Here is a 19,006-nt window from a genome sequence, read left to right on the forward strand (position 1 = left end):
ATTTGTTGAGCTCAATTCTTATCTCTTCTTTTCTCTTAAAAGCTCAAAATTGTACTTCACATGATCAATCTCTAGGTAGACACTTTTCTTCAAAGTTTCAGATTTTTTCAAATTTTTTCATCATTCTTATGAATTTTTCTGTGCCATGAGTCGACCCCAAGGGTCGACCCAAGGGTAAACTTGTAATTCTATCAAAACCCTTCGGGTGCTCTCTTTTTATTTAAAAATTTTTTTTGAGCGACTCAGCCCTCCTTCTTCCTCCCATCGAACCAAAAGTTCTCCCTCTCTTCTTCCTCAAATCGAAGATTTCTCTCAAATCTCTCTTCCCACCGATTTTCATCCTTCAAATCGCCCATTTAGGAACCAACTTTCTCTCATCTTTCTTTCTCATTTGGACGATTCGAGCTTGCCCTAGATTCTACCCCTCTTCTCCAAACCAATGATTTACCTCCCCAAAATTTTTGCTTTTTCTTCTAAAATTCTTTCCTCTCTACCTCTCATTTAGTCTCCTAAGCTTCTTGCAAGTCTCTTTTATCCAAATGGCTCCCAAAATAAAGCTACTGCAAAGAAAAAAATCTGTTCGTGGGTTGGAAGAGAGTGTGCACAGAAAAAGAATAGCAGCGAGCCCTCTCTTGCTCCAATCCCAGCTTCAGGTCCTGCTTCAGCTTCTACACAGTCTCCAATTAGTCAAGCAAGGTACCTCTCTCTAATCGAAAAGTGAAATCCGGAAAGAATATAGATTTCAAGTTTTTTGAAAAAGAAGGGTTCTCTATTGGATCGAAGATTAAAAATCAAGGATGGAAGTTTTGCTGTTTATTAAAGAAAAATACTTATGTTGATTTGGTCAGAGAATTTTACTTAAATTTAAGTTATTGCAATGGAATAGTAAAGTCTGCAATAAAAGGTATTGATATTATTCTTGATCCAATACATTTGGGATAAATCCTGCACTTGCCTTGTGAAGGCTATACTAATATGGAGCTTCCAATCAAAGAAAAAGAATTAATGTTATCTTAGGGAGAACTTTTATTGAAAGTTTGAATAAATTAGAAGCAAAAATTTTTTCTGTTGAGATGAGGCTGTTGCATCATATGGTAACCAAACTGTTTGTCCCTAGGAGTGGCAGACATGACCTCTTATCTGGTAGGATATTTGCATTATGTACCATGTGATCACCCAACCCCCTTGAACCTTCCTGCTTTGATGTTTGAGGCCATGAGAGAAACCCTGAACAGGTCTAAGGCTCACTTGCCTTATGGTATGGCACTCACCCTGGTCTTTAGGAGGTTTGGAGTCAGTTTTGAGGGGGAGGCAGTTACTAGGTTGTCTCATTCTGACACCATCAACCGCCACACACTGCACCGCATAGTTTTTCAAAGACTGATGGCGGTTGGTCAAAGGGTGTCGAGGAAAGAGCAGAGGAGCCAGCTGAGGAGAGAGAGCAGAGGAGGAGAGACCATCTTCACTCCTCATGATTACAGAGCATCTCCTGATGTTCAGTTCATGTCTGATCATGAGGCGGTCCCTTAGAGTCAGTGAGGAGGCATCCTTCAGTTCCACAGTCAAGGAGCAGGGTACATCCTTCAGAGTTCAGACTTGCAGATAATCAGATTGAGCTAATGTTCCAGTGTATTGCCTCCATTTTATCTTAGCAGTTTACTACCTCAGTCTTTGCTTAGAGGTCGACATCTCAGGATGACTCAGATCAGACTTTGATCCCTCATATCTCTACTATTTTTTAGATGCTCATAGCTCAGTCCGTACGACTTGAGGAGCTTGAGGGATGTGTTCTAAGACTGACGGACAGACTTCTAGATTTGCAGGGATAAGTTTTAGCCTTAGCCCATCCCCAGCCGCAAGAGAATATCACGGAGGTCTCCAACCTATCTACAGAGGCGGCTAGACTTCGAGAGTTTTAGAGAGTGGATTTGATATTTTGAGGAGAGAGATCAGGGGCTCTAGAGAGACTGCCTCTACTCAGATTGGTGCTTTGATGCAGTCCATGTCGAGAGCTTTGAAATAATTAAACACCATCAGACTTTCTCTTCTAGCACAGTCCGTAGCTTTTCAGGCTCCAGGATCCTCTCGCCCCTCTACTCGTGTCGGTACTTCTACCCGTAGCCGAGGTAGATGTGGTCGAGGTCGTGCCCGTGGATTTGATTCTACATCTCCTCATCATATCTTTGACTCTTTAGATTCTGATCCTCTAGCCATGATATCTATTAGATTTAGAATAGTTAATCTTTTTTTTATTTTTGTCTAGGATCTATCTTATGGCCATTGTATTTTGTTGGCTGATTAACTCTTGGATAGTTGTTATCCATGATTTTTGTATGATCTATGTATTTTGACTTAATGTATTCAGTCACATTTTGATATATACATTTTTTTATGAATATCTTTGGATTAATGTTTATAAATGGGATCAATTAAAATATTTTAATTATAAGATATGAAAAATGACTCATATATGTGTGATGAAATATTATGAATAGCAATATCTTCTAAATGAGCAAATTGATGTCTTTTATAATTGCTATAGTGAGGGAGAGTAGAGAAATAAATAATAAAGAGGGAGAGTAAAGAAATAAAATATGGTATCAAAAAGAGGAGTGGAGAAAATATGTCCTTTATGTTATCCTTTTTTTTCTCTCTTCAAAATCCCTTAAGATCTTAATTGATGCTGTCAAAAAGGAGGAGTAGAGAATCAAAAATCGAGATTGAGTAATAAGCAATAGAGAAATAGAATCGAGAGTAATAAGCAAAATTATCAAAGCAAATGAGCAAAATTGTCAAAGAACCAAAATTGTCACCAATTTTCAAAGCAAATGATCTAATAAGCAAATTTTAGATTTATCTTCAAACTACTCATGATGTATTTCATTAAAATAACTGGCTATGATGTTTAAGTGATACATCTTCATAAATTTGAAATTCATGTTTAATGCCTTATATATGTTATACTCTGCTTTTGCTCAAGTATTTTGTCATCATCAAAAAGGGAGAGATTGTTGTTCCTTGAATTGATTTTGATGATTACAAAGCATTTGAGGGGGTTACTAATGATTTTAGCTTACAAAAAGATTTATTATTTTTCAGGGGCAAAATCATAATTTTATCAAGTCCTAATTCGAAAGCCTCAAGAGCAAGAACAGAAGTTTTGTGATCTATTGGAGAAAATTTCATAATTTTTAGATATATATTTTGAAAAAAATAATGTTTATAAAGTTGAGTCGATCCCATGAGTCGACTCATGTCAAATGAGGCTGAACGGTACGCTATTTTTTGGCTGGCATACTCAATTGAGTCGACCCCATGAGTCGATCCCTGTGCATGAGTCGACCCTATAAGTCGATCTCTGTTGCTGTGCATGCAAAATTATAAAACAATCATTTTTTATTCTGTGCCACAGTAGTCGACCCCATGAGTTGACTCATGTGTATGAGTCGACCCCTACGACGAAAAAACTCCGTAACGGCTAGTTTTTTAGCTTATTTTGGCATATTTAATGCTCATTTAATAATTTTCAATGGCTCTAAAACTACCCAGATCACTCTCCACTATCATTTGAAGCTATAAAAGGCACTTAAAGGAAAAATAAATAAGATTTTTCAAGCATTCATTTCAGCCCTAAGCAAAGAGCCTTCTTGAAGTTAAAGAACTTTCATTTCAAGTTCATCAACCCCTCAAGAGCTCATTCAAGTCTTCAACAATCTTGAGGAGAATCAGAAAAGCTTCTTCATTGTTATGTAAAGTGTATTTAAAGCTTTAATTGCTCATTAAGAAAACTACATTTGTATTTTCATGTAATTAACTGTTATACTCTATTTTTGAGTTGATCTTTAGTTTTGGAAGGATTTCAAAACATGAAAAGGTTGATCCGAACCTTGAATCAGATTATATTGAATTGACTTGTACTCAAAAAATAAATTTTCTAGCTTGGGATAGCTAGAGTCGGAGGTACCAATGTTGTATTCTTGTTGAATACAGTTTAATAGATTTGAATTTTCAAGTAGGAGCTTGGGGAGTGGATGTAGGTGCAAGGTTGGCACCAAACCACTATAAATCTTGATTGTTTATGGTGTGCTTACTTGTTCTCTATCTTATTTTCTTTTTCTTCTTGCACTCTTGCATCTAATATCTTCACTTTGCTTAAATCACTCACTTCAACTAACTTGCCTTTTATTACTTAATCCTTGTGGTTCTAGATTAATTTTAAATTTTTAAAAACCTAATTCACCCCACCCCCCCCTCTTGGGTTGCATAGCTAGGCAACAGAAAGGATGGATTAGATAAAGCATCATCAATAACTACTGGATGATCGAATTTTATAAATTGTATAAGATTGATATTTATTAATATAGAATTATTTATTATAAATTAAGATCGATAGTGTTCATGGGATGTTAAGATTGTAAATAATTTTATAGGCCTTGTATATTCTTTAAGACATATCCTAGAGAGTGTGCAGCCATCACGTATCTGATTTGGATGCTGGGTTCAAGGCATGACAATTAATATATCCAAAATGCATGAGAGTTACATCTACCAAAAAAGATATAGTACTAGGGTCAATAAAGCTCTATTATAGGAAGCGTAGCATCCTAAGAAAGTAGGTCAGTAGGATCCTAGATGGAAAGTCTAGGCTGAGATGGTGAGAGTGGACAAGTTGTTGGGAAATATGTCCCAAAAGCCAATCGTCAAGCTGTTGACGGTTGAGCAACCAAGTATTGTAATTGATTTATTAATAAATAAAATATATTTTTGATATTTTTATCATAAGTTTTTATCTTCTAATGAACTCCATTGTTATGATGAAATCCTTAGGACTATTTAAGTTCAATAAAGAGAGGATTTATCGATTAGTTCTTAAAATTATTCACGACCAAATGATAGGCTGTTAATAAGGATGATAGCTTCTATCAAGCATAGGTTGCTGTAGGCCATATGGGTTGGTTGTCCTCTTAACCAAGGAGTGTGGAGATACTAGTATGGCATACAGGTGAGATGTAAGGGTATATCATCATTGAACATGATCAACTCCAGAGCATTCTACTGTCGAGAATGTCTCTAATGGGATATAGGTATAAGTGTCCTTTAGACCTGAGATCACCTCAGTGACTTGCAAACAACTCACTATGCTTTGGTACTGGACTAACTAAATTTTTAATTCAGTGACCAAAGGCTTCTGGGCACAGTCAAGTACTTATGAAGTCAGAGTGTGATCGAGATGAGATTGACCACTCCAAGAGTTGGAGAAGAATGAGTTGCTGTATTTCAATTTAGCAAAACCTTGACCAGAATAATCCATCAGATGGATTTGATATTTTAAAATACAATGTGAACAACCTGATCAGAGTTGACAGTTGAACTCTGAGGTGTCCTATGATTATTTTGATCAAGGGGATGAATTATATGAAAACTATATCCACATGGGTTCTAAGGATATTGTTCTACATATTCGACCTATCCGACCATCGGATACCATTGCTAATGGTCACTTCGATTGGTATAAAAATTTATTTCTATGCTACTAGCTTAAGTTCGAACCTATGAGGTCATACATATTAGAGTTTACAATCTGATCGGATGGTTGATCAACGATTAAGAATCGTTCTAAGGTTAAATGATCAGTACGATTGACATTTAACCTAGTGCAAGTGTTGCAGGAGGATCGATTAGCAATTTGATTGTTAATTGGCTTAATTTGATTAAATCAATGGGCTAAGATTAAGTCTAATTGAATATGATTTAATTAGATTTAATTTAGGCTGGATTGGATCAAGTCCAATTGGTTTATTAGATAAGCCAAGTGCAAGGAAAAACTAGTCCTAGTTCAATTAGGACTTGGATCAACCTAATTTTTAATTTGATTAAAAAATTAAAATAGATTTAAATCTAATTTAATCTGATTAAATTAGATTCTTAATTGGATTAAAATTATTTTAGTTGGATTGATCTAATTTTGGTTTGATTTAGTTTGAGAAATCAAATTAAAACAAATCATAAGATAGAATCCTAGTAAGACTAGGATTCTACCTTGCGCCACATAAGCCCCCCACGCCCTCTCTCTTATTCCATGCCAATTCTCTCTTATTTTGTGTGACAAAAATCCTCTCCCAGGTCTTCACCACACCCAAAAGGTTTCCTCTCTTCTTTCTTATATGGAAGATAGTTGTGGATCAAATCAAAGTAGGAAGAAGTTTGGATTTCAAATTCTATGAGATAGAGTTTTAGAAATCCAAAACTCTTTCCTTTTTGCATCGATTTTACTCAAATTTTTTCTAAACATTTTATGGCTTTTATAGCACTTGATAGGTGCCCTTTGCTATTATTCCATGCACAAAAAGAAGAAGGGGGCACCTAAGAGTTGGGCACCCCTTATCTTGCCATGTTTAGATAAACCTTGACTAGGTATTTGACCTAGACAAGGACTCTATCATATCTCTCAATATAAAATAAATTTCTTTATAAAATTTTCATAAAAATAGATCAACGAGAGACCTTTGGTGCATCCAAAAATTAGAGAGAAAAAAGGTTAGGGCATGGAGATATAAAAGACACAAGATAGGGTGTCTAGAGAGAGCAAATAGAAGAAGAAGAGGGTCTTCTTCTAGGGTTGTTGTGTTCATCTCTTCCCTTCCTCCATCTTGAGTTTTCTGAGAGCATCTTAGATCTGAAACTTCTCCTTTTACTTCTCATCTTTGGAAGAGTCCAAATCAAGAAGAAGGAGGTACCTGATCAACCATCAAAGAAGGATCAACACAGTACTAGCATACAGTGCTAATTTCTGGAGCAGGACTTCTGATTGAGATTCATGGGCTTGTGTGGACGACTCCTAGAGGTCGGACATGTGTGTGGCTCACAACATCATCCTCAAGCCTGAATCAACAGGGTTAGAATGTCTAACTTGCAAGGTAATAGATCTGATCTATTATTTATTACATACATTAGATGTAGCATAGAAACATGTTGATATGATCAACATGTAGTTCATTCTCTATATATTTTAATTTTTGATTTAATGTTATATAATAATCATATAATAGGATCTTAGATCTAAAAATTTTTAATTTTATAAAATAACTTTTTATTTATTTTAGTCTTCCTCTGCATGATCTTGAAAAAGTTTTAAGATCTAACCCTGAAACCCTAGAACTGTTCCTTCAATTGGTATCAGAGCTAGGTTGTTTATTATATGATTATTTATACATGCTTAGATTATTTTTTAGATTGGATCTAATTTATAATCTGATTATTAAATCTAAAATTAAAATTTTTAGATCAATCATAAAACTGCAAGGTTGTCCTGCTGTCCCCTTACAGTGCAAAGGTTGTCCTAGTTCGTGTAGATCTATCTTTAATCATAAATTTGTTAGATGTGATCTAGATTAAATTTATAATTTATTAGATTTAAAATATTTTTAAATCTAAAATAAAATCTCTTTGTTAATATAACCTATACAAAGAACCATCATATTTTTGTGTGAAAAATTTGCGCAGTTTAAAGTTAAAATTGTTTCAATTACATGAACCTATTTAGATTAGATCTAAAGTAGTTTCATGTTTATTTATTTGCATCTTGATTATAAATCAAACATGCAACTTGGTTGGTGGAACCATGTTGTAAAATTATTTTACAAATATAAAAATTATTTTTAAAAAGCCAAACCCCAACCCTCAGCCCAAAACTTAATTGAGAATTAAGAAGTTGTTTTAATTAGGTTCTAGGATTATGAATTGAAGAACCTAAGACACAAACCATAACACATTGGGTTAATGGGTTAGTGGAAATTAGGTCCATTAATTGGGTTAGACCTAAGGTTAGATAAAAAATAGACTTAATTAGAGAATTGACTAAATCTAATCAATTGTTATCTTAGATTAGGTCAAGGATTCTCTAGATCAATTACAATAGTTGTAGTTGGTCAAGTCTATGTCTTTAACGAGAATCAAATGGACTTGATTCTTGACTAAGCGGTCTAGCACAAACTATTAGGTTAATCCAATCAAAACTAATTAAACCAGTTGGTGTCTAAGGTAAACCAGACCGGTGGTTTTTAATTGGGAGCCCGCTTACCTGGCCATTTCTGATGGTGTCTAAGGCAAGCTTTGGCAGACCCTCCCACTGATCGAACTTATCTGGCCTCTTGGTGAAATTATATTTTGATTGGATCACTTGACTATTCGAGCTGACCCATGTCAGCTAAGTAAATCAGTGTGACTGATTTAGGTGCTCCTAGACCAGCCCTTTTAATGGTCTCCCTTAAGCTGACTTGGTGAAGCCAGTGGGAGGATCATGATAAGCTGGTTCATCTGATCTCATCCTCTAAATTAATTAAATCTCTAAAATAATTAGTCCTTAAAATAAAATAGTTATGGTGATAACTAGATCATAGCCTCCCATTAAGTGGATGATAATGGGTCCATCAGTTGGATAATCATTGGAGGCCCAAAGGCTGGTGCTTATCGGCTGATGGAATTATCATTCATAATATGATTTCTTGACTACATCTTTCTAAATAGTGGTTAGGTTAGCCAACCAAAGTTGGGCCTAATCATTCATTGGCTAGATGGGCCAAGTATGGTCATGTTAATGGTTGGACCTAACCAGACCTTTTCAGTGGAGGCCAAAGCCTACTGATTAAGGACTGGGGCAAAATTAAAATTACTAGAAATTATTTAGAGAAATAATTGGTTATGAACCTACCTTTAGATGTACATAAGTTAGCCAACCAAAGTTGGGCTTGTGTGCAGTCTAAGTGGATTCTAGTACCCACTAAGAATTAGGGTAATTCCTCGAATTGAAGGTAGAGGCTACCAATTCGAATAAAATAGTGAGAGAAATCTTTTGATTAAAGTCTAAATCTTTAGGTTTAATGAATCAATTACTAATTAGGTTATGATTTTCTTTGTACAGATATGGCCACTTTCCTATCGCTCTGATCATTATTGGACAATGATAAGTTGGTGGGATCCAACTTTGGTAGCTGGTACGAAAGTTGAAGATAGTTCTGGAGCATGAACGGATCCTATATGTGATAACGGATCCTGCACTTGAGGAGCCAGCTGCCAATGTACGTGGAACAGTCAGAGATACTTATCAGAAGTGGCTCAGTGACCGGACCATGGTGTGCTGCATCATGCTGGCTGCCATGAGCGATGAGTTCAGTCGCAAATTTGAGATGGCTCAGCCAAAGAACATGCTTCAAGTGTTGGAGGATGCCTTTGGCACATCCGATGACATGGAGAGGCACAAGACTAGTTGTGCCATCTTTAATGCCAAAATGTGGGATGGTGTGTCTGTCACTGATCATGTATTGTACATGATCGAGCTGATGGAGCATTTGAGCAAACTCAATTTTTCTTTGCATGAGCAGCTTAGGAAAGATGCAATACTAAATTTGCTGCCCAAATCTTATCTCTCATTTCTCACTTATTAAAGAATGACAAAGCCTGAAGTAAACTACCATGGGTTACTACGGTTGCTTCAGAACTTTGAGAAGGATCACCAACTCCACAAGGAGTCAGTGAACTTAGTGGGAGGTTCGTCTTCTAGTTCTCGACCCTTTAAGAAAGGGAAGAAGAACAAGAAAAAGAAAGTGAAGAAGGTGCAAGTTTAAGCTGGACATCAGTGCAGGACCAGACCAAAAAGATCAAGCTCAATAAAAGTTAAGCTGAATGCTTCTTTTGCAAGAAATGGAGGGACTGAAAGAGGAACTGTCCTCAGTACACTGCCTTCCTAGACCCGAATAGGCAGAGAAAGCAGCAAGCTGTTGCTGAGCAAGATATTTATATGATAACTCCTTGTAATTTCTCTATTTGTGATATAACTGACTGGGTATTAGATATCGGTAGCCCTTACCATATTGGCAATTCGTTGTAGGAGTTACAGGCCAGTAGGAGATTCGAGCAAGACGAGAGGTTCCTGAACATTGAAGATGGAAGACCAGTTCTAGTTCTAGCATTAGGAATCTTGAAACTTGTATTTGAGTCCCATACTGTTGTTCTTAATGATTGTCATTTCTGTCTCAATTTTTTTTTAAACGTTATTTCTGTAGGCCTTCTGGCAAAAATGATTATAAAATTTAATAAAGAAACAAGTTTGTAATATCATTATGAATGATGTTACTATTTTTTTTGGACATTTGAATAATGGTGTGTATATGTTATCACAACCTGTTAACATAATCTATTCTACTGGCAAGCACCCTAGATTAGATAGTGTATTAGATATCTACTTATGGCACTGTAGCTAGGTCATATAAACAAGAATAAATAAACAGGTTGACTCAAGAGGGAATCCTCGAAGTCAGTGATTGTGAATCACTTTCAACTGTGAGTCCTGTCTTCTTGATAAAATGATCAAGTCACTTTTTACTAAAAAGGTGAGAGAGCTACTGAGCTCTTGGGCCTAGTACATACTGATATATGCGGGCCCATGAGCACAAGTGCTAGAGGTAGATATTTCTACTTCATCACTTTCATGGATGATCTATCCAGATATGGATATGTCTATCTGATGAAACATAAGTTGGATTCATTTAAATATTCAAATGATTCTGAAGTGAAGTAGAAAAATAAACTGGGAAGAGTATTAAAACTCTTCGGTCTGACCGAGGGGAATACCTTTCTGGTGAGTTTCTCACATACCTAGGAGAGAATGAGATTCTCTCCCAATGGACTCCTCCAAGAACACCACCGCATAATGGTGTGTCTGAAAGAGAAATCAGACTCTGTTAGACATAGTCCGATCCATGATGGGTTTTGCCAGCTTGTCGATATCCTTCTGGAAATATGCACTCGATTCGGCCTGTTATTATTAAATAGGTTCCAAGTAAGTCTGTAATTAAGACTCCATATGAGATATGGACAGGACGTAAGCCAGCACTTTCACACCTTAGGGTCTGGGGTACCCGACCTATGTCAAATGGTTAGTTACAGATAAACTCGGACTAGGTCTGACAAATGCACATTCATAGGTACCCAAAGAGACCAAAGATATTTTTTCTACCATGCTGATGAACAAAAGGTGTTCGTCAGTTTAAGGCAACCTTTTTAGAAAAGAGTTCCTTGGTGAAGGAACGTTGCCTCTAAGGTTGAATTGATGAAGTTCAACAGGTAAAGGACCGACACCAACAGCTGAACCTGAGTCGATTTGATTAGATCGATCTGAAGCCAATGTACCTGCACCATTAAGGCGATCCGGTAGAGTACCGCATCAGTCGGATAGATACTATAGTTTCTTGGTTCGGATGGTGATCCCATCAAACTCGATGAGAACATGAGGATCCGATCACCTAAATGGATGCAATACAGAGATCTGATTCTGAAAATAGCTTGAAGCCATGAAATCCGAAATGGAGTCCATGAAGGTCAATGATGTATGGACATTGGTTGACCCACCTGAAGGGTTAAATCCATTGGGTGTAAATGGGTCTTCAAAAAGAAGAGGGACGCAAACGAAAGGTGGAGACCTATAAAGCCCGTCTGATTGCCAAGGGGTATCTCAACTTATGGTATTGACAATGACGAGATATTTTTCTCTGTGGCAATGCTCAAATCTATTCGGATAATGCTTACAATAGCTGTCCATCTGGATTATGAGATCTAGCAGATGGATATAAAGACAGCTTTCCTGAATGGAGAGCTGATCGAAGAGTGTATATGATACAACCTGAGGGATTTACATCCACAGATGAGTCCAAGATGTGCAAGCTTCAGAGATTCATTTATAGATTGAAGCAAGCTTCTCGAGTTGGAACATGCATTTTGATTAGATGATCAAAAGTATGGCTTCATTAAGAAGGAGAAGAGCCCTGCATCTATAAATGGACAAATGGTCCAGTTGTGGTATTCTTTATCTTGTACGTGGATGATATTCTCTTAATCGAAATGACATCCCCGCACTACAGAGAATAAAAGTTTGGTTGTCATTGTAGTTCTCATGAAGAATTGGGTGAAGCATCCTACATCTAGGGATGAAGATCTATAGGGATAGATCTAAAAAGATGCTTGGGTTATCCCAGTCACGTACATAGACACTGTGCTAAGAGGTTCAGCATGGAGAATTCCAAGAAGAGCTATCTATCGATAGGCCATGAAATTTCTCTCTCTAAGAAGGATTGTCGATAACTCCTGAAGAGAGAGAGCATATGAGTAGAGTCCATATGCTTCGATCGTGGGATCTATCATGTACGCCATAACATGTACAAGACAGATGTGGCATACTCACTAGGAGTAGTGAGTAGATACCAATCTGATCATGGAGAAAATCACTGAAAAGTGGTTAAAGTCATCCTTAAGTATTTGAGAAATACTAAGGACCAATGGTTGGTTTATGGGAGTCAGATCTGAAACTTATGGGTTTACAGACTCCAGCTTTCAATCTGACCATGATGACAGCAAAGCATTCGGTTATATCTTTACTCTGAATGGTGGAGCCATCTGCTGGAAGAGTTCAAGCAGCATATTGTGGCAGACCCTGTTTGGAGGTGGAGTACATCGCAGCATCGGATGTCATGAAGAAAGCTGTGTGGCTGAGGAAATTCATCACGAGCTCGGAGTAGCACCCTCCCTCGATGGTCCATCTTGCTCTACTGCGAAGCACTGGTGCCATAGCTCAGGCGAAGGAACCCAAAGCACACAGTGGACAAGCACATTTTACCGCTTCCACTGGTCCGAGAGATCGTGGATCGAGGATGACGTCGACTTTCAGAAGATCGACAGAAAAGAGAACCTAGCCGACCCTTCACTAAAGCCCTGGTGATAAAGGAGTTCGACAATCACAAGTCGAAGATGGTATTAGATACTGTGCGAGGGCTTTAGACAAGTGGGAGTTGTTGAAAAATATGTCCCAAAAGCCAATCGTCAAGCTGTTGACGGTTGAGCAATCAAGTATTGTAATTGATTTGTTAATAAATAAAATATATTTGGTATTTTCATCATAAGTTTCATCTTTATGAACTCCATTGTTATGATGAAGTCCTTAGGACTATTTAGTTTGATAAAGAGAGGATTTATCGATTAGTCCTTAAAATGTTCACGACCAAATGATAGGCTGTTAATAAGGATGACAGCTTCTATCAAGCATAGATCGCTGTAGGCCATATGGGTTATTATCCTCTTAACCAAGAGTGTGGAGACATGGTATGGCATACAGGTGAGATGTAAGGGTACATCATCATGGAATGTGACCAACTCCAGAGTATTCTACTGTCGATAATTCTCTGATGGGATATAGGTATAAGTGTCCCTTAGACCTAAGATCGCTCATGACTTGCAAACAACTCACTGTGCTTTGGTACTGACTAACTAAATTTCTAATTCAGTGACGGAAGGCTTCTGGGCACAGTCAAGTACTTACGAAGTTAGAGTGTGATCGAGATGGATTGACCACTCCAAGAGTTGGAGAAGAATGAGTCGTGTATTTCAATTTAGCAAAATCTTGGCCAGGGTAATCCATCAGATGATTTGATATTTTGAATACAATGTGACAACCTGATCAGAGTTGACAGTTGAACTCTGAGGTGTCCTATGATCATTTTGGTCAAGGGGATGAATTATATGGAAACTATATCCACATGGATTCTAAGGATGTTGTTCTACACATTCGATCTATCCGGCATCGGATACCATTGCTAGATGTCACTTGATTGGTAAAAAATTTATTCTATGCTACTGCTTAGGTTTGAACCTATGAGATTACACACATTAGAGTTCACGATCCGTTCAGATGGTTGATCAATGATTAAGAATCATTCTAGGGTTAAAGATCAATATGATTGATATTTAACCTAGTGCAAGTGTTCAGGAGGATCGATTAGTAATTGATTGCTATTGGCTTAATTTGATTAACCAATGAGCTGAGATTAAGTCTAATTAAATATAATTTAATTAGATTTAGTTTGGACTTGATTGGATCAAGTCCAATTGGTTTATTGGATAGCCAAGTGCAAGAAAAATAGTCCTAGTTCAATTATGACTTGGGTCAACCTAATTTCTAATTTGATTAAAAAATAAATAGATTTAATATAATTTAATCTGATTAAATTAGATTTTAATTGGGTTAAAACCTATTTTGATTGGTTTATCTAATTTTGGTTTGATTTGGTTTGAGAAATCAAATTAAAAAACCATAAGATAGAATCCTAGTAAGACTAGGATTCTACCTTGCGCCACATAAGCCCCACACGCTCTCTCTCTTATTTCATGCCAATTTTCTCTTATTTTGTGTGACAAAATCCTCTCCAGGTCTTCACCATGCCAAAGGTTTCCTCTCTTCTTTCTTACATGAAGATGGTTGTGGATCAAATCAATAGGAATAAGTTTGGATTTCAATTCTATGAGATAGAGTTTAGAAATCTAAAACTCTTTCCTTTTGCACGATTTACTCAAATTTTTTTGAGATTTTTATGAGTTTTATGGCACTTATAGGCACCTTTTCTGTTGGTCATCATAAAAGAAGGAGGGGCGCCAAGAGTTGGGCGCCCTTACTTGCCATGTTTGGATAAATTTGACTAGGTATTTGACCTAGACAGAATTCTATCATATCTCCATATAAAATGAATTTTTTTATAAAATTTTTGTGAAAAATATATCAAGAGAGTCCTTTGGGCTCCAAAAATCAGAGAGAAGAAGATTGGAGCATGGAGATATAATAGACAAGATAGAGTATCTAGAGAGAGCAAAGAGAAGAAGAAGAGGGTTTCTTCTAGGGTTGTTGTGTTCATTCTTCCCTTCCCCATCTTGAGTTTCTGAGAGATCTCAGATCTAAACTCTTCCTCCTACTTCTCATCTTTGGAAGAGTCCAAATCAAAAGAAGGAGCACCTGATCAACCATCGAAGAAGGATCAGCCAGTACTAGCATACAATGCTGATTTTCTGAGCAGGACTTCTGATCGAGATTCTGGGCTCGTGTGGATGACTCCTAGAGGCGGATGCATGTGTGGCTCAACATCATCCTCAAGCCCGGATCAGCAAAGTTAGAATGTCTAACTTGCAAGGTAATAGATCTGATCTATTATTTATTACATATATTAGATGTAGTATAGAAACATGTTGATATGATCAACATGTAGTTCTTTCTATATTTTAATTTTTGATTTAATGCCATGTAATAATCATGTAATAAATCTTAGATCTAGAGATTTCTAATTTTATAAATGATTTTTATTTTAGTCTTCCACTGCTGATCTTGAAAAAATTTCAAGATCTAATCCTGAAATCCTAGATCTGGTTCCTTCACAAGTATCTTCTAATGGCTAGCCCTAAGCATCCTGTTAGATGTATGCTCTAAAAGCCAGATTGGCTGATACTTGTAAAATTTTCTAAGAACATATTTTGTAATGTTGATATATAAATTAATAAAATTAGATTTATTTTTATATATATTATATTAAATTATGTTTATGTATCATCATTGAGTTAATAGATATAATGATACTATATTCTCAAGAGTTAAAAATTTCAGACATATATTATTAATAATTAATTCATAAATTACTTTCGATCGTAGATCATCATGGAGATGGTGCTTGATTCGGAGAGATTGGTGCACAATCGCTTCCTTAGGATAGATGGATCTTGAATCTATGGTGTGGACATCGAGCGAGAGTGCAAGTGCTTGTTAGGAACAAGGATACTGAGCGTCACTAAACATGAGTAGTCACTAGGATATTACTTTTTCGTCAGTGACTAACTTGATACTATGGTAGTGTGAGTAGTCTTCAGATCTGTGGTGCCTCAACTGTTAATAGTGAGAGTGCTATAGTTGACTACACCATAACTCGATCTTCTAGCCATACGAAGCTTTGAGGTATAGGTTGGCTGCAGTAGATTTATTATAGAATTAGGATACACACCAAGATAGGATCTATTGACCTCAGTAGATGAGTAGTCTAGATAGATCATGACACTGAGTCGTAAAGCTCATGGCCTTAGCAGTGTGAATGATGGAAAGGTGTTTCTAAAAGGTTTCACAAGTGGACTTGAGTCGATTAAAATCTAACATATGACAAAGAATGAGGTTTGACAAGTTACTTTAACTTCTATCTTGTCAGAACTCATGATAAAAGAACCGAATCACATGACAATCACACCTAGAGGTTCAAGCATTCGATTTGATGGGTTGCTACTATATATTGCTAGGTATCACTGATGGATTGTGAGATCAATTAAAATTATCTCAATGATCGATAATTCAAATTAGATGAATTGGAAGGAGTTTCAATCTATTGAAAAGAGTTTCAATGATATTGATAATGGACATCACAATATATCTCACTACTAAATAGAATTGAACCTATGAGGTCACACAAATAAAATTTTGATCTAAGATTGCACAGTTGGGCTCACATGGTCTAATTAGATTAGGATTAATTAAATTTTAATTTTAAATTTAAGAAAAATCATGCTAGCACATGATTGAACCCATTTTCTTCTTAATTTGGGTTCCCTATTAAATAGAGCTTGACCAAATCAAAGCTAGCTCTTTAGGACAAATAAGAGTTGGAGTCCCTGAAGCCTTCCATGTAAGAATTAATTGGCGCCCCATATTTTTATTCGTGAGAAATCAGGAGAGAAAGGGTGGGATGCCCTTTCGATAAAATCCAGGGGGCATGCAACCCCAGTGGATAAGGGAGAAAGGATAGGGGCTTCGCCTCATTTGAATTTGAGTTTAAATTTGAAGAGTTCTAATTTAAAATGGTGGAGAGATAGAGAATAAGGAGATTGTTGGGATTGATGCCTCAAATTTAATCTACAAGAGTGAAAACTCAGATGCAAAGAAGCCTAGCTCAAAGAGAATGTTGCGAGGAGCCAAAAATGTGGAATAGTGGGACCTACAGCATGCAGACCAATGGGGCCCGTAGCATGTAGGCCCGAAGGTAGACCAAGGGGCCGCAAGGCACGGCCCAGGCCAGTGCACGGGCATGCACGGCCCATGCGGGTGCGTGCAAGGTGCAGCTGCTGCCCTTCACACGGTCCATCACGGACCAATGTCCATAGGAGGAGGCATGGATCGGCAAACATGTTTTTCAAGCGATTCTCATGGTCCACTATGAATCAGAGACATTTCACATGCAATTCTCTCATGATTGCATGATCGAACAAGTGCATTTGGTGCCGGGCATGATCCAACGATGAGATGGCTTGTTTGGATGCTATTCGAAGTCTTATCTCTGACTGGGCATTAGATTGAGGCCTTTAAAAGGCCCTATGGGCAACAGAGAAGGACGGGGAAGTAGTAGAGGCTCTGGTAGTAGCTAAAAGAAGTTCGGTGAGTGCCGACAGCATACAGTCCACAGAGCCAGATGTAGGCAGAGCATCGAGGGTAGAGCAAAGCATCAGGCAGAGCACGATAGAGGCATGATGTAGCGATTTGCATCATAGGAAGTGTACAGGAGCATCGAGGATCTGGTACTTAGCAGGCCTGTGAGAAGATTTTTCTTGGGAGATTTTGAGAGAGCTTTTGTGAGGGTAGCTTCTAGTTGAGAGAGATTTGTGTACGAAGAGTTGAGAGTATGAGGATCTCCTTTGTACTTATTTTCTCTTTCCATAGTGAAGCTTGCATGCCCTGTGGAAGTAGCACTTGGTATTCCACGTACTTGGTTATATATTTCTTATTTTTATTTTTTTTTTCTTTCTTGCTACAATGAGTGGTACGGATCTGTCCAATAAATGGTATCACAGCTAGGTGGTGCCAGGGTGGTGTTGGATCCTAACAAGTGGTATCAGAGTTAGGAGGTACTAGTGCAGAGGTTGCAATGGCAGTGATCAAGATTGAAGATGGAGAAGACAAACACAATTAAGATAGAGATCAACCACAAAGGGTTGATCGATACTCTCTTGTGCAAGGAGGAGCCATCTACATTGAAGATGCTAGCAGAAGTCCAGTACGAGGTAGAGCTTCGAGTGGAGATGGATCAGACACGAGATGGAAGACTTGGGAGGATGAAAGTGATGTCGTTAAGAGGCTATCTCGAGTAAATCTCAGATCAAAGTACATGACGGAGATGGGATCGAGCGGTTAGGCTCAAGTCCCATGTTTGCCCATCCATGAATAGTAGGCAATTGCCCCAGGGCATAGGGGCGAGAAGATCCAAAAGCTCTCAAAATCAGGTGGAGGTTAAATGTCAAGCTGAGGTAGAGATTGTTGAAATTTGATGCCTTGAATTTGACCTACAAGGTGAAAACCCAATACGGAGAAGCTCAGCTCAAAGAGCACATCATGAGGAGCCCAAAAATATGAAATAGTGGGGACTGCAGCTGCAGACTAGTGGGCCTGCAACACGTAGGCCCAAAGATAGACCAGGGGGCCGCGGGGTGTGGCCAATAGCCTGGTCCGGCCAGGCCAGCGCATGGGCAAGCCCAGGCATGCATGGGTGTGTGTGGGCCTGCTGCTGGCGCGGGCCCATGCAGGCACGTGCGGGCATGCGCACGGCCAGCTACAAAGCGTAGCCTAGTGGGCGTGGGTGCACATGAGGCCTAGTGCAACCTTCATGTAGTCCATCATGGACTGACGGTCCGTAAGAGGAGGCATGGATAGGCAGCCCATTTCTCAAGCAATTCTTGTGGTCCCCATGATCGAAGATGTTTCACATGCGATTCTTGTGCGATTACATGATCGAATGGGCATAGTTTGGTGCCAGGCATGATCCAATGGTGAGATGGCTTGTTTGGGTGATATTCGAAGTCTTGTCTCTAATCTGGTCTCAGATTGAGGCCTTTAAAAGGCCTTGTGGACAACAGACAAGGAAAGAAAAACCACAGAGGCTCTAGTAGCAATTGAGAGGAATTCGATAAGCATCGAGAGCATGCAACCCGTAGAGCAAAATGCATGCAAAGCATTGAGGTAGAATAAAGCATCAGGCAGAACACGACAAAGGTATGATGTAGCAGTTTAATATCACAAAAAGTATCCAGGGATGCTGTGGATTCTGATATTGGTAAGGCCTGTGAGAGAATCTTCTTGGCGAATTTTGAGAGAGCTTTTGTGAGGATAGCT

General features: G+C 38.0%; 1 pseudogene; it reads right to left on the reverse strand.

Moving 5' to 3' along the window:
* Positions 1-19,006, reverse strand: part of LOC140859316 (transmembrane 9 superfamily member 11-like) — a 169,231-nt pseudogene that overhangs the window by 32,537 nt on the left and 117,688 nt on the right.

This window comes from Elaeis guineensis, chromosome 7 (genome assembly GCF_000442705.2).
Source record: "Elaeis guineensis isolate ETL-2024a chromosome 7, EG11, whole genome shotgun sequence".
Classification (NCBI taxonomy): Eukaryota; Viridiplantae; Streptophyta; class Magnoliopsida; order Arecales; family Arecaceae; genus Elaeis; species Elaeis guineensis.